Raw genomic sequence first — 23,235 nt, forward strand, 5'->3', positions numbered from 1 at the left:
TAGAAGAGAGAGACCACGAAAGAGAGATTCTATCAATTTCACCTGGTAAAGACTCAACCATTCTCTACCAAAATGAAATTGGTAATGAATGTCAGAACCATAGAACATTGATACGACCATCATAATGCATTTAGCTGTTTCACTAACTGTTCCAAATTCTGATTCTAAAATGTGGGTTCCTATTTTCAAGTTAACCTTTGGGTTTTCTTTATAAAAATCCAAGTCAGGAGCCTTTCCAAGCATCGATAAAGAAAACTGACAACCGTGAAGGTGTTTTTTCCAGAGTGAATGAAGAAGGCAAGCTACCTTCTACAAAACACTGTCTTAGCAAGGTTTTTCTTATCTGCTTCTGTTTCTTAATATACTCAGACTGAGGACCTTGTACTAACTATCTTTCCTCCATCCTCCAGTTCACAGACGTCTCTGACAGTGGTTCAGACTCTCCACCATCACCAGCAGAGCCTGAGAGAATCATTCACCACCTTAAGTAAATCAATCAGTCCCCAGTGGTGCACAAATAGGACCCAATGATCCAGAGTGGCCCGTGTGAAAGGAACTCGGTTGTACAAACATGTCTGCAACTCAGAAACCTGCCAGCCTTGTGATTCTAATTAAAGTTCCTATTTGAAACCTCTTTTTATTTCATCTGTCTTGGACCCTTAACCATTACAGAGATAGCCTTTTATGTAACATAAAAGTCTGTTAAAGCAGAAAATGATTTTTAAACATGACTATATATGCAAACCCTAAAGATACAAATGTATACTCATTCACTGCTCTTTTGACATTAGGCCAAGTTTCTTCTTGTTTTCACACCAATAACATCTAGTCTACCATGTCAAGCTTCATTTTTCTTCAAATACTAGTGAGAACTTAAAAGATGGAGATGAAACAATCTGAGAATCCTTTTTTATTATTATTCTGCTCCCAAATATGTTGTAGCTTGCTCACAGATACCTTTTTGACAGCAAGAGACATCAGAGTCTGAAAATTTTGGCGAGGCCCTGTTCTCTTTCATTTCTGCCAATTCATTACGATCTACTTTCTCCACATCCAGTTTAAAACTCACTTCCTCAAGTGTTTTCATAGACCTCTCCCAGACTATTTCTTGCCCCCTTTTGCTCCGAATTTCACCAGCCTGTTGTTTTCTGTATGTTTTTACCTTATGCAGGTATGTTTTGTTGTCTAACCATCAGGTTCCGCAGGATAGCAAGGGACGCCTACCACCAAGGCAGCATTTTTCAAGCTGCAGGTCATGATGCCCATTGTAAGGGATGATACCAATTTAATGGAGCAAACCAAGACTGTTTAAATGAAATTAAATAAAATAGGAAGTATCAGAGTGCAAAATCGGTAGTAAGTATATGAGTTATTTCATGGAAATTTTTATTTTTTATGTTTTGTATTGAGATATAATTGACATAGAACATTGCATTAGTTTCAAGCGTATAACATAATGATTCCATGTCTGTAGATACTGCAAAGTTATCGCTGCAATAAGTCTAGTTAACATCCATCACTATACAGAGTACATTTTGATTTTGATTTCTCCTGATAAGAACGTTTTAGAACAGCTTTCTCAATAACTTCTAAATATACGATACAGTACTATTAACAATATTCTTAAATAGAACTTAAAAAATTTTTATTTGCGTGTCCATGATTGTGTGAACTTGCATGTGCATGATTATACAACATACAAAGTCATTCTTCCTGTGAGTTACAGTTAGAAGAGTTTAAAAGCTACTGACGTAAGCCAGTGCTGCTCAAATAGTTATTAGCCAACAAATACCCCCCTGCTGGTAGCCTTAAAGAAAAATCATTACTCAATATAAAATTTTAATCCCTTCATTAGCACTGTCTATAAAACATTAATATATACAAAAATATTTATCTACTTATTTGTGCTAACCACAGCAGATATAATAGAGAAAAAAAAAGTTTCTTTCTTAAAGGTGCTTAAAGAGTAGTGGAGAAAACAGACACGTAGAGCAGACATTTTAATTCAATATAATAGGACATAAAATCAGAACGCATGAGGGCACTAAGAAAGTGTTCCTAATTGTCTCCCAGGTATTGGTTTTTAACTGCCCTAAATCTTTAGAAAAGCCTGATCTCCAAAGGATCAAATGTTTAGCCAAGAACCTCCCTAGCTATTAAATCAACATTCTATGTGATTAGCATCATGTTAGGCTACACAATGGAAACTCATTTGGACCAACTAGACTTTTAATCAGGCTTTTAATTCTATTGTTTCTTTTTTTGCAAAAAAAAAAAAAACCTGTATATTTAAAGTGTAAACTTGATGCTTTGGTCTATTTATACATTATAAAATAATCATCACAATTAAGCAAATTAACATATTTATCACCTCTCAAAATTACCATTTCCTTTCTTTTTGTGTGTGTGGTGAGAACACTAACGATCTACTCTCTTAGCAAATTTCAAATATGCAATATAGTATTGTTAACTACAGTCATGTTGCTATACATTAAATCTCCAGAACTTACCACCTTGTGCAACCAAAACTTGGTACACTTTGACCAGCTTCTCTCCATTTTCCCCTCCCTCCAGCCCCTGAAAACCACCATTCTACTCTCTACTTCTATGGGTTTGATTATTTTAGATGTCACATATAAGTGACATCATGCAGTATTTGCCTGTCTGTGTCTGACTCATTTTACTTAGCATAATATCCTCCAGATTCATCCAAGTTGTCACAAGTGGCAGGATTCCCTTGTTTTTAAGGCTGAATAATATTCCAGTGTGTGTGTGTGTGTGTGTGTGTGTGTGTGTGTGTGTGTGTATCCCACATTTTCTTTATCCATTCATCCATTGACAGACAGGTTGTTTCCATGTCTTGGATACTGTGAATAATGCTACAATGAGCATGGGAGTGCAGCTATCTCTCCAAGATCCTGATTTCATTTCCTTTGGATATATACTCAGAAGTAGAATTGCTGGATCCTTTGGTTTTTAATTTTTTGAAGGATCTCCTTACTTTTTTTCTGTAATAGGTGGACCAATTTACATTCCCACCAATGATGTACCATTGTTCCTTTTTCTCCATAGCCTTGTCAATACTTGTAATCTCTTGATTTTAGGATAAAAGCCATGCTAACAGTATGAGGTGATATCTTGTTATGGTTTTAATTTACACTTCCCTGATGGTAAGTGATGCTGAGCACCTTTTCTTGTACTTGTTGGTCATTTGTATGTATTCTTTGGAAAAACGTCCATTCAGGTCCTTTGCTCATTTTTCAATTAGTTTATTTGTTTTATGTTTTTGCTTTGTGTTTTTGTTTTTGTTTTGCTACTGAGCTATAGGAGGTCCTTATTTAACTTGGATATTAACCTCTTATCATATATATGGTTTGCAAATATTTTCTCTTATCACATCAGTTGCTTTTTCTCTCTGTTGATTGCTTTCTTTGCTGTGCAGAAGCTTATTAGTTTGATGCAATCCCATTTGCTTATTTTTAATTTATGGCCTGTGTATTTGTTGTCATAACCAAAAAATCATGGCCCAGATCAATGCCAAGAAACTTATTTTATCCAGGGGAGATAAACAAGAAGCAATAAATATAATAAACCAGAAAATTGTACCACATATAGAAGATAAAAATGGAAAGTAAAAGGAAAGCTAAATGAGAGTGACCAGGAAGGCAGAAGCAGAGTACATGTAACTTTAAATAGCATGGCCAGAGTAATCCTCACTGGAGATAGAGATATTTGAGGAAAGACTTGAAAAAGGCAAGAGAACTTTTTCATTTTCAAAAAAAAAAAATGCAATCATCTCAAAAAAACAAAAGAGATAGTATCAGATACATAATGTATAAAAAGTTATAAACTACCCTTTTGAGTAGGGTTCATTGACATTTGAGTCCACCATGAGGGAAATATATTTAAGAAGAAAATAAATAATATAACACTGATACTGATTATTCAAGATAATTTCAATTGCAAAAAAAAAATTTCTATGGGTTTCTTTTTATCTTTAAATATTTGAACAGATAGATAAAGGATCAACTTCCAGAGTCCCAGCTGGTGAGCACCCTGAAATATACAATATATAGAAAGGGGTTTTAAGGTTGTGTGGTTGAAATATGAACTTTACGTTTTTAAAATGTAAATTAAAATGTTATCGATCCTGATGGCTCAACTCAAGCCCCAGTGTCCTAGAAGATATGTTGTTTAAAAGATTTGTTTAATGTTTTATTTTATTTTTGAGAGAGAGAGAGAGAGAGAGAGAGAGAGAGAGAGAGAGAGGAGGAACAGAGAAAGAGGGAGACCCAGAATCCAAAGCAGACTCCATGCTCTGAGCTGTCAGCACAAAGCCCAATGTGGGGATCTAACCCATAAACCGTGATATCACGACCTAAGCCCAAGTCGGACACTTAACCAACTGAGCCACCCAAGTGCCACAAAGATATGTTCTTTATAAAATCATTTTAATTTGTTGAGTCTGTATAGATGCTGCTATGTTTGGGATGCTCTGGGATTAGTAAATTTTTCATAGCATAAACCATAACTTTTAATGCTTGGTATTACATTCCCTATATAGTTCTTTGACATAATAGGCCCTCAAAAAATATTTGTTGATGGATATTTACACAGAGAGAGAGAAGCAAACGTGCACACCTTGTTTGCTTGTTTGTTTCATTTGGGAAGTTGTAGATGCAGTTGGGTAGGTCTATTTAGATAAAGTTAATCATTACAGTAGTCTTTATATTGAACCAAAATCTCCCTGTAAATTCAATCTGTTGACCTAATTCTGCCTTTTATTGTGAACAAAAGCAATAAATGAAACTATTTCATCTTTTATGAGCAGTTGTCTATGTTCTAAAAGAAGGCTTTACATACATTATTTCATTTAAACACATCTCCTAATGATTCCCATTTACAAAGGGGGAAGTTGAGCATCAAAAAGGAAGTGTGCCAGCATCACACTGCCACTTGGTGTTGGCTATGAACTCCAGTAAATCAGATGCAAACGTTGGTGCCTGTGCTCCTCACTCTATGGTGGGCCTCCTCTCCCTCATTAAAGCCCAACCAATGGTCCCAACTGTGACCCTCCTCGCCTCATTGTCCTCTAATAATCTTTTTCCCTTCACAGCTACCCTGCTCTCTCTTTCTCACACACACAGGGATCATCTCTTCTCTCCAGCGTAGTCATTCTCACTTCAATACCTGATGCTCCGTCAACGTCTGCTGGCTCCAATGCCCACTGTCAGGGCTTGTGGATTGTGTACATTTAACATACTAAATAAAGTCAAATAGTGAACCTGTTTATTGGTTAGGCCCCCAACTTGCAAGTGGTTAGTCTTCAGAATTCTTTTTACTGGGTAGTGACATAAAAGTTTTGTGGAAGGTCCCAGTCCCCACCGTTTACTTTTCACCTCCAGCTTTCTCCCTGATGATAGAATCATCTGACAAAGCTGAACAAGAGCCCAGATCATTTCCTGTGCATCTGACAGCTCCACTCAAACTCTTCTGTGCCTCATACTTTAGGTAAACTTATGGGATATTATATATATATATATATATATATATATATTAATACACATATATATTTAAAATACAATAGGGGCGCCTGGGTGGCTCAGTTGGTTAAACTTCCAACTTCAGCTCAAGTCACGATCTCGTGGTTCACGAGTTTACGCCTGCAGGGAGCTCTGTGCTGACAGCTTAGAGCCTGGAGCTTGTTTCAGATTCTGTGTCTTTCTCTCTCTCTGCCCCTCCCTCGCTCATGCTCTGCCTGTCTGTCTCTCTCAAAAATAAACAAAAAATTAAGAAGTCAGAATAAAATAAAATGCAATATACGCAATATATTTAAAATACAATTTTAATTTATAAATTCCAAATATAACATTAGAATCCAGTCTTTGAAATCCCTTTTCTTCCCTTCTTTTACTAGCTCATGCAACAGGAACAGCATCTTTTGTGCATCCTTTGATGACTGAAGAACCACTTGCCCACTTCCTGAGTGGAGTTTGGGAATATGGCTACAAGCGCATGGTCTCCTCCAGACACCATGTGCCAGTTAGTCATTACCTGCTTGAAAGCACATTAGCACCATGGGGACAAGGCATTCTTTCTGCCTTTCTCATCTTTATTCAATGTGTCAAGTGTACCAAATCCAAAAAGTAATTTCAAATGAAGCTAATATAAGAGGGAGTGGGGATCATGCAATGACAAAAGTCCTTTTCAAATAAGTTATAACTTCCTCTTGAATAATTGTTACTAACTTGACTCTGGTACACCTAATCCTTATACTTTGGTCTTAAAATTAAAACAAAGTTCTCTTCATAAGAAGTCCCAGACAGAACATTTTGCAGTATAGAAAAATATCAAATCATTACCTTATACAACTGAAAATGAATATGTTATGTCAATATAAAAAAAGAAAGTCCCAGACAGAACACTGTAATTATTTAAATAACTCCAGTGTCTCATTTCATCCTACCAGGCTTTACATTTGAATAGTTCTTTACGATTATAATATAAAGTACTTTAGGTACACCTTGGAGACTCTGAGAGCTGGAAAGGCATCTTAAAAATTACTTAAACCAATCTCATAATCTCCTTTGATTCTTACAACAATCCTATGTAGTTTTCATATAAGTATGATTTCCATATCGTAGTTGAGAAGGGGAGCACGGAGATGTTTATGTACTTTGTAGATAGAGTTGAAAAGTGAGAGACTTAGAACTACTACCAGGCTTCTGAAATCTGGTCTGGTCCCGTGCTTGTTCTAAACTCACCAGGCTGCCACTCCACTCATTGGTACCTCCTAGCAAATTTGATATTTCCCTTAGAATTTTCTTAAAAATCAGAATTTTCTATGAATGGATAAAGAAATTGTGGTTTATATACACAATGGAGTACTACGTGGCAATGAGAAAGAATGAAATATGGCCTTTTGTAGCAACGTGGATGGAACTGGAGAGTGTGATGCTAAGTGAAATAAGCCATACAGAGAAAGACAGATACCATATGGTTTCACTCTTATGTGGATCTTGAGAAACTTAACAGAAACCCATGGGGGAGGGGAAGGAAAAAAAAAAAAAAAGGTTAGAGTGGGAGAGAGCCAAAGCATAAGAGACTGTTAAAGACTGAGAACAGGGGCGCCTGGGTGGTGCAGTCGGTTAAGCTTCCGACTTCAGCCAGGTCACGATCTCGCGGTCCGTGAGGTCGAGCCCCGCGTCAGGCTCTGGGCTGATGGCTCAGAGCCTGGAGCCTGTTTCCGATTCTGTGTCTCCCTCTCTCTCTGCCCCTCCCCTGTTCATGCTCTGTCTCTCTCTGTCCCAAAAATAAATAAAAACGTTGAAAAAAAATTAAAAAAAAAAAAAAAGACTGAGAACAAACTGAGGGTTGATGGAGGGTGGGAGGGAGGGGAGGGTGGGTGATGGGTATTGAGGAGGGCACCTTTTGGGATGAGCACTGGGTGTTGTATGGAAACCAATTTGACAATAAATTTCATATATTGAAAAAAAAATAAAAAAAATAATAATAAAATTTTAAAAATCGGAATTTTCTAGAAAATTTTATTCCTCTAAACTGTGAATATCATTATTCTTTCTTAAAACATTACCCTTTTATATGCCCACAGAAAACAAATTTGTGTTCTCTTTTAAAGGACGGTCTTTGTTCTTCTATCTTGCTCCAAAATCCAATAGCAAATGATTATAGAAATGCGGCAAGAAAGTGTGGCGAAAAATGTTCAGACCGAAAAGGAAAATTTTTATTTTGGCATTAAACACATTTAGATTAAGGACTCTTGTTTAGGTGAAACGAGTCAAAGGGTACACATTTCCAGTTATAAAGTAAATGTCGTGGGGATGGAACATACAGCATGGTGACTAGAATTAATAATACCGTAGTGCATATTTGAAGGTTGCTAAGAGAGTAGATTATAAAAGACCTCATCACAAGGAAGACAAATGTATAACCCTGTGTGGTGATAAATGTTGACTAGACTTACTGTGGCAATCATTCTGTGATGTAGATAGATATCAAATGATTACATTGTGCACCTGAAACCGGTATGTTAGGTGTCAGTTATACCTCAATAAAAATTTTTTTGAAATAGTAATAACATAAGTACTAAAAAAAGACTCTTTTTTGGAATTACGACATTAAAAAAGTGACACTGCAAGTCTATACTGTGTTGAAAACCCCACTATGTGTTTCACTGAATGTTACCCTGCAGGAAAGCACTGTAGGAGGAAGGTAACTTGTGCAGACAAGGCAGCTGACCGAGATGGAATGCTTGGTCTTCAGGAGCCTAGAGATCCAGGTGTGAATCCCAGTTAAGACCAGTGAGCCTATCATGTGATCTTTACCTCTGTGCCTCAGTTTCCTAATCTGTAAATTGGCAATAATACCCACTTCACACAGTGTCTGACATAATCTCCTTTTGTCCCAATTCATTCTCTGTACTTCTGCACATTCTCTCCTGACTTGTGAGAACTGTATCACCCAGGCTTGTAAGCCTATATTCTGTCTGGTCCCAGACACTGGAACGTAGTCAGGAGACAGGAAGAAAGAAGTGAAATTTTGGGGAAGTTATTTCTCCTATTCTCTCCCCTTTCAGGGACCTTCCCTGACTACAGCTCATGTTCAATACCCTCTCATAACATCTCCAGATCTGAATTTTCCAGGAATCCGCCATTATCAGAGGGCTGATAATGAGTTTCTATTGTGCTGGCTCTGGGATCCTCCAGTATTTATTTCTTGATGGCTCCTTTTACTCTGCCCACACTGCTGTAAACAGTTCTTAAATAAGAAAATGCCTTCAAAAATCCTAGCTAAATGTGCTGTTTCTTGCCAGGACTCATGTTGATGAAACTGCTCAGTAAATATTGGGTACCATTACCATGAGTCTTAAACTATCAGCCCTTTTATAGCCAAACATCGTCATTAATAAAAGGCAGAGAAGTCATGGAAGGTTCTTATAGAAAACAGGCACTGGCAATATAAAGGCTATCTAGTTGCGACTGCTGTCGCCCAGTTCATTGTCAGGGTTGAGTTGGCTAATCGAGGTGACTAGGCTGGTATCCTCTTCTTCATTGTTACTGAAGCTGCATCCTCGGTGGAAGAAGACAACCATCCTGATAGAGGAGGAACCTCTTTGATCAAGGGTATACGAATAGCTGTGCCACTTGTAGAACTTCCATACAAACTCTCAACAAAACAGGCATTGATCTGGACCTTGAAGTAGAAACATGACTAGATGGAGGGCAGGCATGCACCCAAGTGCAGAAATGGTCATGCCCACTGATTATACTTTTTTTTTAAGATGGCATATGTGTGCTTGTGTATTTTCTTTAAATCAGAGGAAGCAACATGGAAACCACCAAACTAGTAAAGAAGATAGTCAAAGATGGCTCCTTTTGTATGTACTTCCTCTTCTCCATCCACTCCACCTACCATCCACAATTCCCCACCTGAGAATGCAACTAGGCATTCCAATGAAGGGCATTCCAAGGAAGGGAGGCAATAGAGTAGAGAAACGTAATTGAACATGACATTTTCAGGGTAGTAACAGAGTAGAGGATTTCATACAGTTAGAGAATCCTGTCCTTCTTACTAGACATCCTGTCTATTTCATTGTCGGGGGGGCAGCACTCCTGTCTCTCACGGTCATGGTGTCTGTCTCTCATTGATTCTCCTCCCCATTCCTTGACCTCCCTTCTCCTTGTTGCTGAATCTTGTCTGCTGTGAGTTATATAGGTAGGTGCACCCAGTACTACCTGGAGCAAACAACATTTTGGTCAGGCAAATGACTTTCCCAGAGTCATAGGATATAAAGCTATTACAGAAAATCACATAAATCTACTTTGTTTTTCTACATAATAAGCTTTTTCATACTTAAAAAGGGGGTCCTAAGGGGCCGCTATGCATCAGGCACTGTGCTAGGATACAAAGGATACAAAGACCCTAAAGACCAAGGGACTGTTCTCAAAATCCTCAGAGTTTAGTGAGAGAATGAGCTAGTCAGACCACAAAGGTGACCCAGATGCCAAACTTGGCAAAACTAACACAAGGATGAGGTTTAAGATAGCTTTCACTTTGGAACCACTTGGTCAATAAACATGCAGTGCAAAAGCCAGGAGCTATCAAGGACACGCGTGAAAGACTGTAGCTCCCAGAAGACTCCCATGTTTCTCAGGGAGATGCTCCTGACATTTGGTTGTCATGGAGAAACCTCTAGATGAGGGGACAAAGCACTCACTGGTTAGCTGACTGCACTAGTTTTTACCTGTGTTTGGTCCTCAGCCCCAACCCCCTCCCCCTCCTGCTCTATAACGTGGGGTTTGGGTTTGCCACCCACATTTCTTAGACTCCCTTGGAAGTTGGTTTTATTGGGAAGGATTAGGAAGAAACTTGCTTCCTTTGTTCCGGTTCCTGGTAGCTTCACTTCAGCAATAAAATCCAGACCCTAGGATCTTTTCACATCCTCAGCATCTGGCATCGGGCACCTGAGGGCCTTCCTTGGAAGTCTGAGTACCTTCTATGCATCTCTGTCAGCCTTATAGTTTTGTTACAGCAAATATTCGGCACCCAGGAAGAGACAAGTGACACACACTCGGGGAATCAGCAAAGACTGTTTATTTCACATCGGTGCCAGCCCAGCGGAGTCCCCTCCAAGGCCTGAGCCCTGAGCCCTGGTGTGGGCTTTCTTTTACCTGGTTAGCTTAGGTACTTGGAAACATTCTATTGGCTGCACGGGGGAGGGGGCACTACCAGTTATGTTACACAGGCAGTTGGCTGATGCAAAAGGCAAACAAGATTACAGAAGCCAAAAACATGCAAGGGGAGTATCTGGCCTCGGACATCTGGCTGGCCATTTTTTATCTGCTCCTGCCTGCTTTCCTTCTCAGTTTCTGTTAACTCTTGTGTCTCCTCCCCACCCCCCCACCCCAGATCCAAGGATTGTAGCCACTTTTTTTTTTTTGCCATTCTAATTTCTAGGTTACCTCAATCCTAGGACTGGTAGCTGCTTTCTAGGGTCTTTTTTTTTCTCTTTCAGCCTTTCACCATCTGTATAATCCATTCTCTGCTGGAACCCCCTGTATTTGGAATACCCAGAATGTTTTGTATTTTTTCTGACTGGACTCTAAGAAGCACAGTGGCCTTTATGCCATTATACTGGAGGGGGAACTAGTCATCATTCAAGGGTGTACCCACTTCTGTGGGAGGTTACTCTTGCTATGTCAGTCAGACAACTCTGCATTTCATTTCTCACTTTGTCTTTGGGCACAAAATCAAGTCTCATCATGGCTCATTATACGGAAATTGACATATAAGAGATAATTACAAGGTTATAAATGTAATGGGGAATGTGTTCCTAGAGCAAAAAGTGTGAAAAAAAAAAGAGGTGATCTATGAGGCTGAAATGGTTTTTTCAAATGTGAAGGAGCCACATATATCAGAATCACTGGAGGATCTTGATAAAATTACAGACTCTTAGGTCCTGATCTAGCCCCATCACATTAGGATCTGGGGGATTGGTAATGAGAGTCTGTATTTTAACAAGCTCCAAGTAGCGTTTATTATGCACATAAAATCTTGAGAACCATTGGACCAGACAGGGTGGAGATGTAAGATAATGGAAACCTTTTATGAAACATGACAGAGTTTGAGTTTTATAACATAAGTGAGGGAAAGTCACCATTTTATGTATCAGTCTGGCAGAGGAGAGATGGGGAAAGCAAAACCAATGAGATAATTTCCACATTGGGCCAGGGAAAAAATGATGAGGGCACCAACAAAGACATATTCAAAGAAGGCATATTCGAAATAATGTAGGAGGTAAAATCAGCAAGCCTTGATGAAAAGTTGAGGGAGACAAACAGGTCAGAGATTCTGCCAGTATTTATCCCTTGAAAGAATAATGAGGACTTGTTTTCAGTTTAGGATATATTGACTATGAGAAGCCTGTGGGATTTCCAGGTGTAGGTGACCAGCAGGTAGTTGAGTTTCAAATTGGAGCATCATGAAGGTATCCTCCAGAATTTGGTCATTGGTCCATGCTATGAACTGAATTGCATCCCCCCAAAATTCACATGTTGAAGCCCTAACTCCCAATGTGACTTTATTTGGAGACAGGACCTATAAGGAATTAGTTAAATGAGGCCATCATGGTAGGGACCTGATATGATTAGATTAGTGTCCTTATAAGAAAAGACCCGGGGCACCCAAATGGCTCAGTCAGTTGAGCATCAGACTCTTGATTTCAGCTCAGGTCATGATCTCACATTTCATGAGTTCAAACCCTGCATTGGGGTCTGTGCTGACAGTGCAGATCCTACTTTGAATTTTCTTTCTCCCTTTCTCTCTGCCCCTACCCCATTTGCTCTCACTCTCTCTGTGTCTCAAAAATAAATAAACATTGAACAAAAAATTAGAAATAAAAAAGAAGAGACACCAAAAGTTTTGTTCTCTCTCTCTTTGCAATGCAAGGACACCAAGAAGTTGGCCACCTGCAACCAGGAAGAGAGCTTTCACCAGGAACTGAATTGGCCAGTGCTTTGACTTTGGACTACCCAGCCTCCAGACTGTGAGAAGATAAATTTCTGCTTCTTAAGCCATCAAGTTTATGGTATTTTATTATGGCAGCCCAAGCTGACTAACACAGCCCACCTCTCACTCCAGCTTTGTACCGTGGGACATCTCATCTATAGGCTATATGCCACCTATTCCTAAAGTGATAGATAGCTAAGGAAAAGGGTACCTAAAGGTGTAGGTAGCATACAAAATAGCTATTCCAGGGAGGGTAGGTGGAATGAGAAGAGAAGTGGGCCAGGGATAAAATCCCTAAGAGCACCAACAATGAGGGATGGATGGAAGGAGACAGTTGAACAACAAAGCCGTGGAAATAGTAAGTGGATAGTAAGAGCCAGGCTACAAAGACTGTTCTACCTTGGCAATCGAGTAGACCATTTAACGAGGTCCAGTTGTAGAAATTGTCCTCCGCAGAACTCAAAGTGTTGTAAATCACCTCCAAATTATGTAGAACTAAGCCTATACGTGATGATGTGTGATCCCAAGGCAGTCAATCATGACATTAAGGAAATAGTTTCAGCTGAGAGGCAGGAGCAGTAGTCAAGGAGCTTTGAGTTGAAAAGTAAGTGAAAATTTTGAGTATAGAATAAACTTTTAAGAACTGTGAAACAGAAAGAAAAGATACTGGGTGGTAGGTAGGTAGAAAGAGAGAGTCAGGAGAGCTCATTAAAAATGGGAGAACTCAAGATCACAAAAGTCAGACAACATATCAGAGAGAACTTTAAGAAGAAACACTATTGATAATATGCTCAACGTAGGCTTAAATATCATGCTAAGAATAATTCTTAAAAACTAGCCCACCCAGGGGCACCTGGGTGACTCAGTCGATTAAGTGTCTGACTCTTGGTTTCAGCTCAGGCCATGATCTCATGGTTCATGAGTTCTAGCCCTGCATTGGGCTTCATGGTGACAGTGTGGAGCTTGTTTGGGATGCTCTCTCTTGCTCTTTCTCTGCCCCTCCCCTGCTTGCTCTCTCTGTCTCCCTCTCAAAGTAAATAAATAAACTTAAAAAAATTAAACAAACAAACAAAAATCTAGTCCACCCAGTAGGAAGAGCCATCTCTTCAAGACTGATTTACCATCAGAGAAACGGACCTTGCTTCAGTGAGTTCTATCATATGCAGCGTTAGTGGAAAAAGACATAAGTACTGTGCTTTTGCTCTGTTATACAACATCTGCACAGTGGTTATTTTATACATGTAACTTTCATAAAATTGCAGCCAATGAGTCTTCCCCTATTCCATCTTTCTCAGAACAACAACAAAAAAAGATATATGACAATGAGACAGGCTCCTATGAGATTTAGTTATAACACTAACTAGCAGTTCTGACCAATGTTAATCTACGTAGTCAAGAATCCAGAAACTTTGATCTCTTTAATGCTATATAAATTAAAATTCAGACTGCCAATGCTGAGAATTCCAAGATCATCAGAGGTATTTATTCTAAGAAAATAATTGGGATTGCATTTAAAGAGTTATCCACAAGGATGTTTATCAGAAGATTACTGATAATACCAAAAATATCAGGAGCCAACTAGGTATCTAGCAAGAATATTACTTAAATAAATAACTGTTTACCCACACAGTGGGATATCATACAGTCACCAAAAATGGTGTTATAGAAGTAGATAAAAAATATTCACAATACAGGACATGTTGAGTGTGAATAGGATAGCCTATAAAGCAGTATGCAAAAAATTATTTTTATAGATAGAAGTATGTGTATGTACAGTAAAAAAAAAGTTAATCTCAACTAGTTTACAAATCCAGTAAGATTTGATTTTGCCTTTAGTACTTATCTGTTGTAAAAGTTTTCTTTAATAACCAGGAATGTATTAGAAATATAAATATATATTAATTTAAAAGATGTAGAAATAACAAATAATAAGTTCTTTTTAAGATATATTAAATAACAGTTTATCCAAAGGATTTTTTGTTTACAGAGAGCATAATTGTATCCGTTTCTATTATTATAGTTATAAGTCAGAGTGAGGCCATCTATGTAAGAAATGAAAGGATGAACAGAGAACCCTTAGAGGAGGAGAAGGATTATTACCTACAGGACCACTACCATCTGGATACTGACTTTGTCCAGTAAAGACCTGAAGAGTAAACCCACGGCACTCTTCCGCTATGGAAAAAATATCCGATAGTTCCCTCAGGACCTCCACTGGTAAATAATAAAATAAAATATGATGATATGATGTAATAAAAATATAGTAAAATATGATAATAAAAATGAAGCTAGTTGCTTCCAGACCCTGCCCTGATCTTGTGAAAATATAAAAAATGTCAGAGATAAGACAGTGACATAGTAAGAATTCTGACATCTCCCAGTTGCTTGTAAGAAATCCTAAAGCATGGAAAGAAAACAACCTGCAAAATCAAAAGTCCAATATTATTTTAAATAGCCAATAAGTCTGAAATGGACCCCTCCAGATAATCACCCTAGGGTTTCTAAATTATCTGGGCATATTACCACACAAATCTCTAGCTACATCTGCAAAGGGCAATGCCATCTTCTGGGAAGACTTTCATCCCCTGGTCCAGAAACCCTGGATTTATACCAGAGGGACAAAGTTCATTAAGTAATTAAACCAAAAGTCATTAAGTCTTGTTGAATTAAGTGTGGAAAACATGTCCTTACTGAAAGAAGAGTCCGTCTCCACTATCTCTGCAGGACTCATTTGTAAACAACGTAGAGATGAACACTAAGAAACAAGCCATTGACCTCTTTGATGTACAGCAGCATTCAGATTAGTGATAGTGATGAGGTCACTAATGTGGGATCTGGGTTGTATCTCTATATAAAGAGAAGAGAAAATATACCAGAAAATAAACCCAAAAGAAGCACTTAAAATACATTTCCCCAAGATACTTGATCTGGTAACAAAGAACAGACCTTTAAAAACTATCCTACAGATGGTTTGGAGAATCTCAGCAGAGTTTCGGCAAATTCCATGTGTGAAACTACATAGGGGGCTATAAAAAGTATTCATGCCTGGGTCCCATCCTCAGAGATTGTGATTTAATTGGAATGAGTTACACTCTGGCCATTAGGATTTTTAAAAAGCTTCTTGGACAATTCTAATGTGCAACAAGGTTTAAACGTCATTGGCAATCACTATGTTGGATCATTCAGGTTTTCTTTTTTCTGTTCAATGAACATAGCATTTATTGACCTATTCTATAATTTTATTTTCATTTAGAGCAAAAATTAAAAATTACTTAATGAAATATAGTGGAGTAGGAAGGTAGACGTAGAAGATGTGGTCCCGGCTCTGATAGTATATTTATATAGGCTCTTCCGGGCTCAGGCTTCCTCAGGTGTAATACAAAAGGAAAAAAAAAATCAGATTTACTGACCAACAGTAAATCTCCCCACACTGTGAAGTCTCCTTTAATCCACACTCAATATAGTGACTATTTACCCCATGGATATGTATGAGAAGACTGGAACTCAGAATATTGAAACTACCCAAGGCCACATAACTACTAAGTATGAAAATGAGGGCTTGAAACTAGTTTAACTGTCCCTTAAAGCTAAGCTTATTCCAACAACATATTAATGCTTTCCAGAGTCCCTGGAGCCTTAAATTCTGTAGGAACATCAGCTACAAATGTGATCAAACTACCATTTGTTCAAGGAGTGTTTCATACTGGAGTAAAGGATGGAAATCAGTTGGCACATTTATCCTTTTTTGAAAAGGGTCAAGTGAGGAGGTGTTTGGGTGGCCCATCTGGTTGAGTGTCCAACTCTGGATTTTGGCTCAGGTCGTGATCCCAGGGTTGTGGGATTGAGCCCTGCATTGGGCTCCACACTTAGTATGGATCCTGCTTAAGATTCTCTCTCCCTCTCTCTCTCTCTCTCTCTCTCTGCCCAGTCTCTCTCTCTGAAAAAAAAAAAAAAAAAAAGAAAGAAAGAAAAAGGAAGGGTCAATGATAGTCACTACCAAAAAAAAATCCTTCTATTTAATAAAATATAGTATCTCCTTATGCTCAGTGGCTTAACAAATGCATGAGGCCCAACTGCAGAATGTGACTCAAGCAGGAAAGATACCAAACAAATAACAAAATCACAGCAAAGGAAATAAGACTTAGCAGCCCTAGGAAGATGCTCAAGATAAACATCTAGCGATATACACTAATGTGCAGCATGTATCTTCAATGAGAATTTTGTAGTTCTTTTTTTTTTCTGAAATATTAACATAACACTAGTTAATATGAAAGAAAACCCAATATATTAGAAGAAAGACTAGAAAAGGAGACCATGGGAACTATGCAAACATCATAATAAGCAGGTATAATATGTCCATTAGATATATTTGATAGATCATTCCTCTCAAAGGAAATAAAAACTGAAATATTTGGTCTAAGCCTTGAGTATAAATGATTTTTAACAAAGCAAAGTAAAAATTTGATTTTTTTTTATACTGAACCTCATTTCGGTATCTCTCATCATTGGACATTTCTGCTTAATAATAAATCATCAATCCCCTCGTAAATGTTCTAGGAAACGTGTGAAATTTTAAGAGAAAAGAGAAAAATAAAAGTACACAAGGGAAATAATTGTCACATAAATGCATGATTTCCTTTATGTCTTATCTGTCTCACAGAAACTACTCAAACCTCTCCATGGCAATTCATTATCCATTCATTCAGCTGACAGAAAATTTATGGAGTGCTTAAAAAGCAATTCTTCTAAGCACTGTTTAAGGGCAAACAAAAATAGTGTTTGACTCTATACTCATGCAGCTCTCAGTCTGGTGGGAAAAAGGAACGTTAATCACCAGAGGAGGTGAGCACATAATTACACACTGAGTTGCACTGAAAGACAGTAAATGTCCTGAAGAGCATTAACAAAGGGTTCTCATGTAATCAGCTGGGTCAGGAAAAGGTAACTAAAGAAATGATAACAGATCTCTTCCAAGAGAAAAACAGGTTTACCTATACAATCAAAATAACCAGGAAATGCAAAGGCCCTGAGGCATGACCTCCCAAGAGGGAGTATGGTATGATCCAGGAACTGAGAGAGGCCCAGTGACTAAGTGCAGAGAGCTAGGGTGAAGTTAGGAGAGGAGACCTAAAGGTAGGCAGGGGCCAGATCAGATGTGGGCTTTGGGATCAGGCACTGAGACTTTTAAAAATTTTCTGGGTGATTCTCAAGTACATCAAGTTTCTAGAACCAGTAGAAGCACTGTTATACCATACTTTTTTTTTTTCTTTTCAACCAAGTTAGAATTTACCAACTTAAACTATAACTTTATTTTTACAAACAGCAAAAATACAAATCACATATCCAGAAAATTTAATGGAATGATTGCTCATTGGAACTTGAACTCTAAAGCCTGGGCCAGCAGGTGCAAAGGGGGTGGTGGTAGGAGCAGAACAGACCTGCATTTTGCAAAAATCACTGGCTTCAGTGTGGATAATGACTGAAGGTGCAGGGAACGTGGTTAGGAATAGACAGGAGTAATCTAGGAAGGAGATGGTGGAAATCATGGTTTCCTTGCACCTTGGCTTTCTTATCTGTAAAACACAGGGGTCTGGACTGGATAACTCTTTTCAGTTTAACACAATCAGATACAAAGAGAGATATTTGGGTTGAAGAAAGAGGTATTACAGCCAGCGTACATGCCCAAAACAGTGAGATAAAACCTTAGGGTCCTAAAGAGGTAGATTTTCTATTATTCTCAATAGTGTCAAATATGCTATCATAGCTGACCCATTGTTTTAAGTGCCTTGACCCTATATCTTCCTCTAGTTACTGACACTTTTTCTCTGCTCCCCATTATAGCAAAAGTGTTTGAAATAGAACCCTTACCAGCATTACAGGCTAACAGGACCAGATGAAGTCTGGAGTTTAAGAAAATCGTATGCTTGCCTAGAAAAGAAAATCCCTTTATTTTTTTTCTAGTTTAAAGACTTAGTAAGGGCAAAATGAAAGTTTTAAGACTGTTTGGGATTCTGAACTTTTGCTGCTATCCAAAATTATACACATAGACATTTTTACTCAAAATTAATTCCTTATTTTTTCCTTCTTCAGGTAAAATTCATAACAGGGGTTTTTAGATAAGTGTAAAAAAGAGATGTGTTACATGCGTGAATGAACAGAGGATCCTTTATAGACTTTTTTTCCCTTGGAGTGCCTTTTCCTGATGAAAACAGCATTGATTTTTTTTAAAGGATTTTCTTACTCCATGGCCTGATCGGCAGCTGATCAATGTATAATTACTGCCACGGGAGATGATTCAGAATGTAGCTCTAATACCCCTTCGGTTTAGAGCACCTATTGTGCAGACACAATTCTAGACTCTGAGGACACAGAAGTGAAGACAGATTCAGTCTGACTTCATGGAGTTTACATCCTAGTGAGGCAGACAGACGAAAATAAATAAATACAGAATTATATTAAATAACGTCGGGGAGAAATAAGAGCTATGGAAAAAAGTAAAACCCTATGTGGTTTTGGGGTTAACATTACTCACTTCTGTATAATATTCATTTTATTTTTTAGAGAGAGAGAGACTGGAGGAGGGGCAGAGAGAGAGAGGGAGACAAGGAGAGAGGGAGAATCCCAAGCAGGCTCTGCGTTGTCAACGCTAACTAACCCCGACGCAGGGCTGGAGCTCCTGAACTGCGAGATCACGATCTGAGCCGAAACCAAGTCAGAACTAACTTAAATGACTGAACCACCCAGGTGACCCTAATGTAACATTCACTTTGACATTCACTTTGAAAGGCACTTCAGATCTGTCAGTTCCATGACAGCCAGAGAGTTCCCTAAGGAAAAGGCATGCAAGGATGGGAAGGTTGGAATCAAGACAAGGAAGGTAAAAAGCCATCATCATGGAATACTACTTTAGATGGGTGGTCAGGCCTATCATCAAAGACCCAATGGAGTGAGAGGGAAAGCCATGTGGGCATCTGGGAAGAGAATTCAAGGCCCCAGCAATAGCAGATACAAAGGTTCTGAGACAGTGAGTGTTTGCACTTTCAAGGAGTAGCAAGAAGGCCTACAGGGATGGAGAACTTGAGAAAACTGAGGGGCAAGTGGGGATCAGGCTATATAAGGACACACCCAGAGCAAAAGCTTTTAATTTTATTTCAGAATATTGAAAAGAAGATAAACAGACGCAGCACTGCATTTTCTTTAGATTACAGTGGCTACTATTTGCAAAATAGCCTTTAGAGAGAAACAAGAGGGGGAGAAAGGAGACCATTAAAGGCTATTACAGTCTCCAGGCAAGAGATGATGGTGACACACTTTCTCATAGCAATGTTTATATCACTTCATGCAGGACATATTATGGAAGTAGAGCCAAAGTTTTCTTGGGATGTTGAGTGTGACAGAGATAGAGGATTCAAGAATAACTCCGATATTTATGGAGGGGAAGTCATATCATGCACAGGGGTGGGGATTCTGAGGTAGGTATAGGTATATAGGTGCAATGTTTGGTTAATTTTATGTGTCAACTTGGCTGGGCCATGGTACCCAGCTATTTGATCACACACTTGCCTAAATGTCCCAGAGAAGGTATTTTTTAGATGAAGTTTGACATTTAAAGCAATAGAATTTCAGTAAAGCAGATAACTAAGATAGGTAGATGATAGGTAGGTAGGTAGGTAGATAGATGATTGATAGATAGATGATTGATAGATAGATGATAGATAGATAGATAGATAGATAGATAGATAGATAGATATGTAAAGCACAAGTTAAAAAAAAGTGAATTGGGGCAGCTGGGTGGCTCAGTCAGTTAAGCATCCAACTTCGGCTCAGGTCATGATCACACAGTCCATGGGTTCGGACCCCATGTGGGGCTCTGTGCTGACAGCTCAGATCCCGGAGCCTGCTTTGGATACTGTGTCTCCCTCTCTCTCTGCTCCTCCCTCGCTCATGCTCTATCTCTCTCTATCTCTCAAAAATAAATAAATGTTAAAAAACTTAAAAATAAATAAATAAAGTGAAAATACTTGGAGAGTGTGGCAGAAGAAAAACAAGAACAGTATGCTCCACATAAAGAAAGTGTTTCTAGAATGAAGAATACCAACACCATAAAGAGCTCAAGGGAGATGAAGACTATAGATTAATCATTGGGTCTGCCAATGTGAAGATCATTTATCTTAACAAGAGCAATTTCACTGGGGTGAGGAGGAAAATAAGTTTTCTTTCCAAGTATCACCCTCACCTTTGCTCTGGTTACAATTCCAAACTCTATAGAGAATTCTACTATTTAGTATGATATATTCTAAACTACATATTGTAATGTTTATTTGGGAGACACAATTTAAATTCTACAGGACAAGCTTTGATCACAGGCAGTAACCAGTTTAAAACTGTCAGAGTTCTGTAGCAATTCTTCTCTTGATGCTAAAGTTTTAGACAGCATAGCCAAACTTAATTTTTCTATTGAGCCCTAATTTATTTTCAAAAAACATTATTTCAACCATAAGAATGAGAAATCAATACTTAAACTGCATAATAATTTTTTCCACAAGACTTGTCAGAATGACAAATTTTAAACGTATGTGAAGCAATTCAGTTAAGATTTTTACCTATTTTAAGAAAACATTAGAAAACAAGTCATATAATTTAAAATATGACAAATATCTTTCCATTTATGATTACTTGTATCTTATAAGGAAACTCTCTGTGATTATCACAAAGCTAGAACATTACAAGGGCAATTTGTATGCTTTTAACATAATTGAGTTCTATGTCATAAATTTATAGTATAGTCTTGAATAATGCATAATGATCTCAACACCCCTTCACAATTTTTCTTTTATTAGAATGATGTATGAAATAAAATGTTCATGCTGTCAGTAGTCACAGGAATACTTTTTTTGAGGACACAATAGCAAAAATCAATAATCTTTTTCTTAAGGATAAATAGGATATTATTAGAAAATCTTTATTTTTTGTTTTTTTAATTCATAGTTGAAAATACACAAAAAATAGAATAATAAAGCATGGTATGAATATATAATCTGTCATTTAAAGTGCAATAATGAATACCAAAGGCAAAATCCATGAAAGAATAATAGTTAATAATTTTAACTTCATTACAATTAAACACTTTTGCTCTGCAGGAGAAAATATCAAGAAAATTAGAAGGCTGGGCAAAAATATTTGCAAAAGACACATCTGGAAAAGGACTATTATCCAAAATATACAAAAAACTCTTAAGACTCAACAGTAGGCCAAACATAAGAACAGACACATAGACCAATGGAATAGATAGAGAACCCAGAATTGGACTCACAAATGTATGGCTAACTAATCTTGGACAAAGCAGGAAAGAGTAGTCAATGGAAAAAAGAGAGTCTTTTTTGCAAACGGTACTGGGAGAACTGGACAGCAGTATGCAGAAGAATGAATCTGGACCACTTTCTTACACCATACACAAAAATAAACTCAAAATGGAGAAAGACCTAAATGTGAGACAGGAAACCATTAAAATCCTAGAGGAGAAAACAGGCAACAACCTCTTTGACCTCGGCCACAGCAATTTCTTGCTCAACACATCTCAGAAGGCAAGGGAACAAAAGCAAAAATGAACTGTTGGGATCTCATCAAGATAAAAATCTTCTGCACTGCAAAGGAAACAATCAACAAAACTAAAAGGCAACCAACGGAATGGGAGAAGATATTTGCAAATGACATCAGATAAAGGGTTGGTATCCAAAATCTATAAAGAACTTACCAAGCTCAATACCCAAAAAACAAATAATCCAGTGAAGAAATGGGCAGTAGATATGAATAGACACTTTTCCAAAGAAGACATCCAGATGGCCAACAGGCACATGAAAAGATGCTCAACGTCGCTCCTCATCAGGGAAATACAAATCAAAACCACATTGAGATATCACCTCACACAGGTCAGAGTGGCTAAATTTAACAACTCAGGAAACAACACATGTTGTCAAGGATGTGGAGAAACGGGAACCTTCCCGCACTGTTGGTGGGAATGCAAACTGGTGCAGCTGCTCTGGAAAACAGTGTGGGGGTTCCTCAAAAAATTAAACATAGAGTTACCCTATGATCCAGCAATAGAACTACTAGGAATTTATCCAAAAGACACAGGAGTGCTGATTCATAGGAGCACATGTACCCCAATGTTTATAGCAGTATTTTCAATAACAGCCAAATTATGGAAAAAGCCCAAATGTCCATCAATTGATGAACGGATAAAGAAGATGTGGTTTATATATACAATGGAACACTACTCTGCAATGAGAAAGAATGAAATCCTGCCATTTACAACATGGATGGAACTGGAGGCTTTTATGCTAAGTGAAATAAGTCAGTTAGAGAAAGACAGATATCATATGTTTTCACTCATGTGTGGAACCTGAGAAACTTAACCAGACCATGGAGAAAGTGTAGGGGAAAAAAATTTTTTTTCAAACAGAGAGGGAGGCAAACCATAAGAAACTTTTAAATACAGAGAACAAACTGAAGGTTAATGGGGAAATGGGTGATGGGCATTGAGGAGGGCACTTGTTGGGATGAGTACTGGGTGTTGTAAGTGATGAATCACAGGAATCTACCCCCAAAACCAAGAGCACACTGTATACACTGTATGTTAGCTAACTTGACATAAAAAAAATTAAAAGATAAAAAATAGGCCAAAGACCTTAGCATACATCTCACCAA

Source organism: Herpailurus yagouaroundi, unplaced genomic scaffold, assembly GCF_014898765.1.
Source record: "Herpailurus yagouaroundi ecotype Mexico unplaced genomic scaffold, PumYag 28, whole genome shotgun sequence".
Taxonomy (NCBI): domain Eukaryota; kingdom Metazoa; phylum Chordata; class Mammalia; order Carnivora; family Felidae; genus Herpailurus; species Herpailurus yagouaroundi.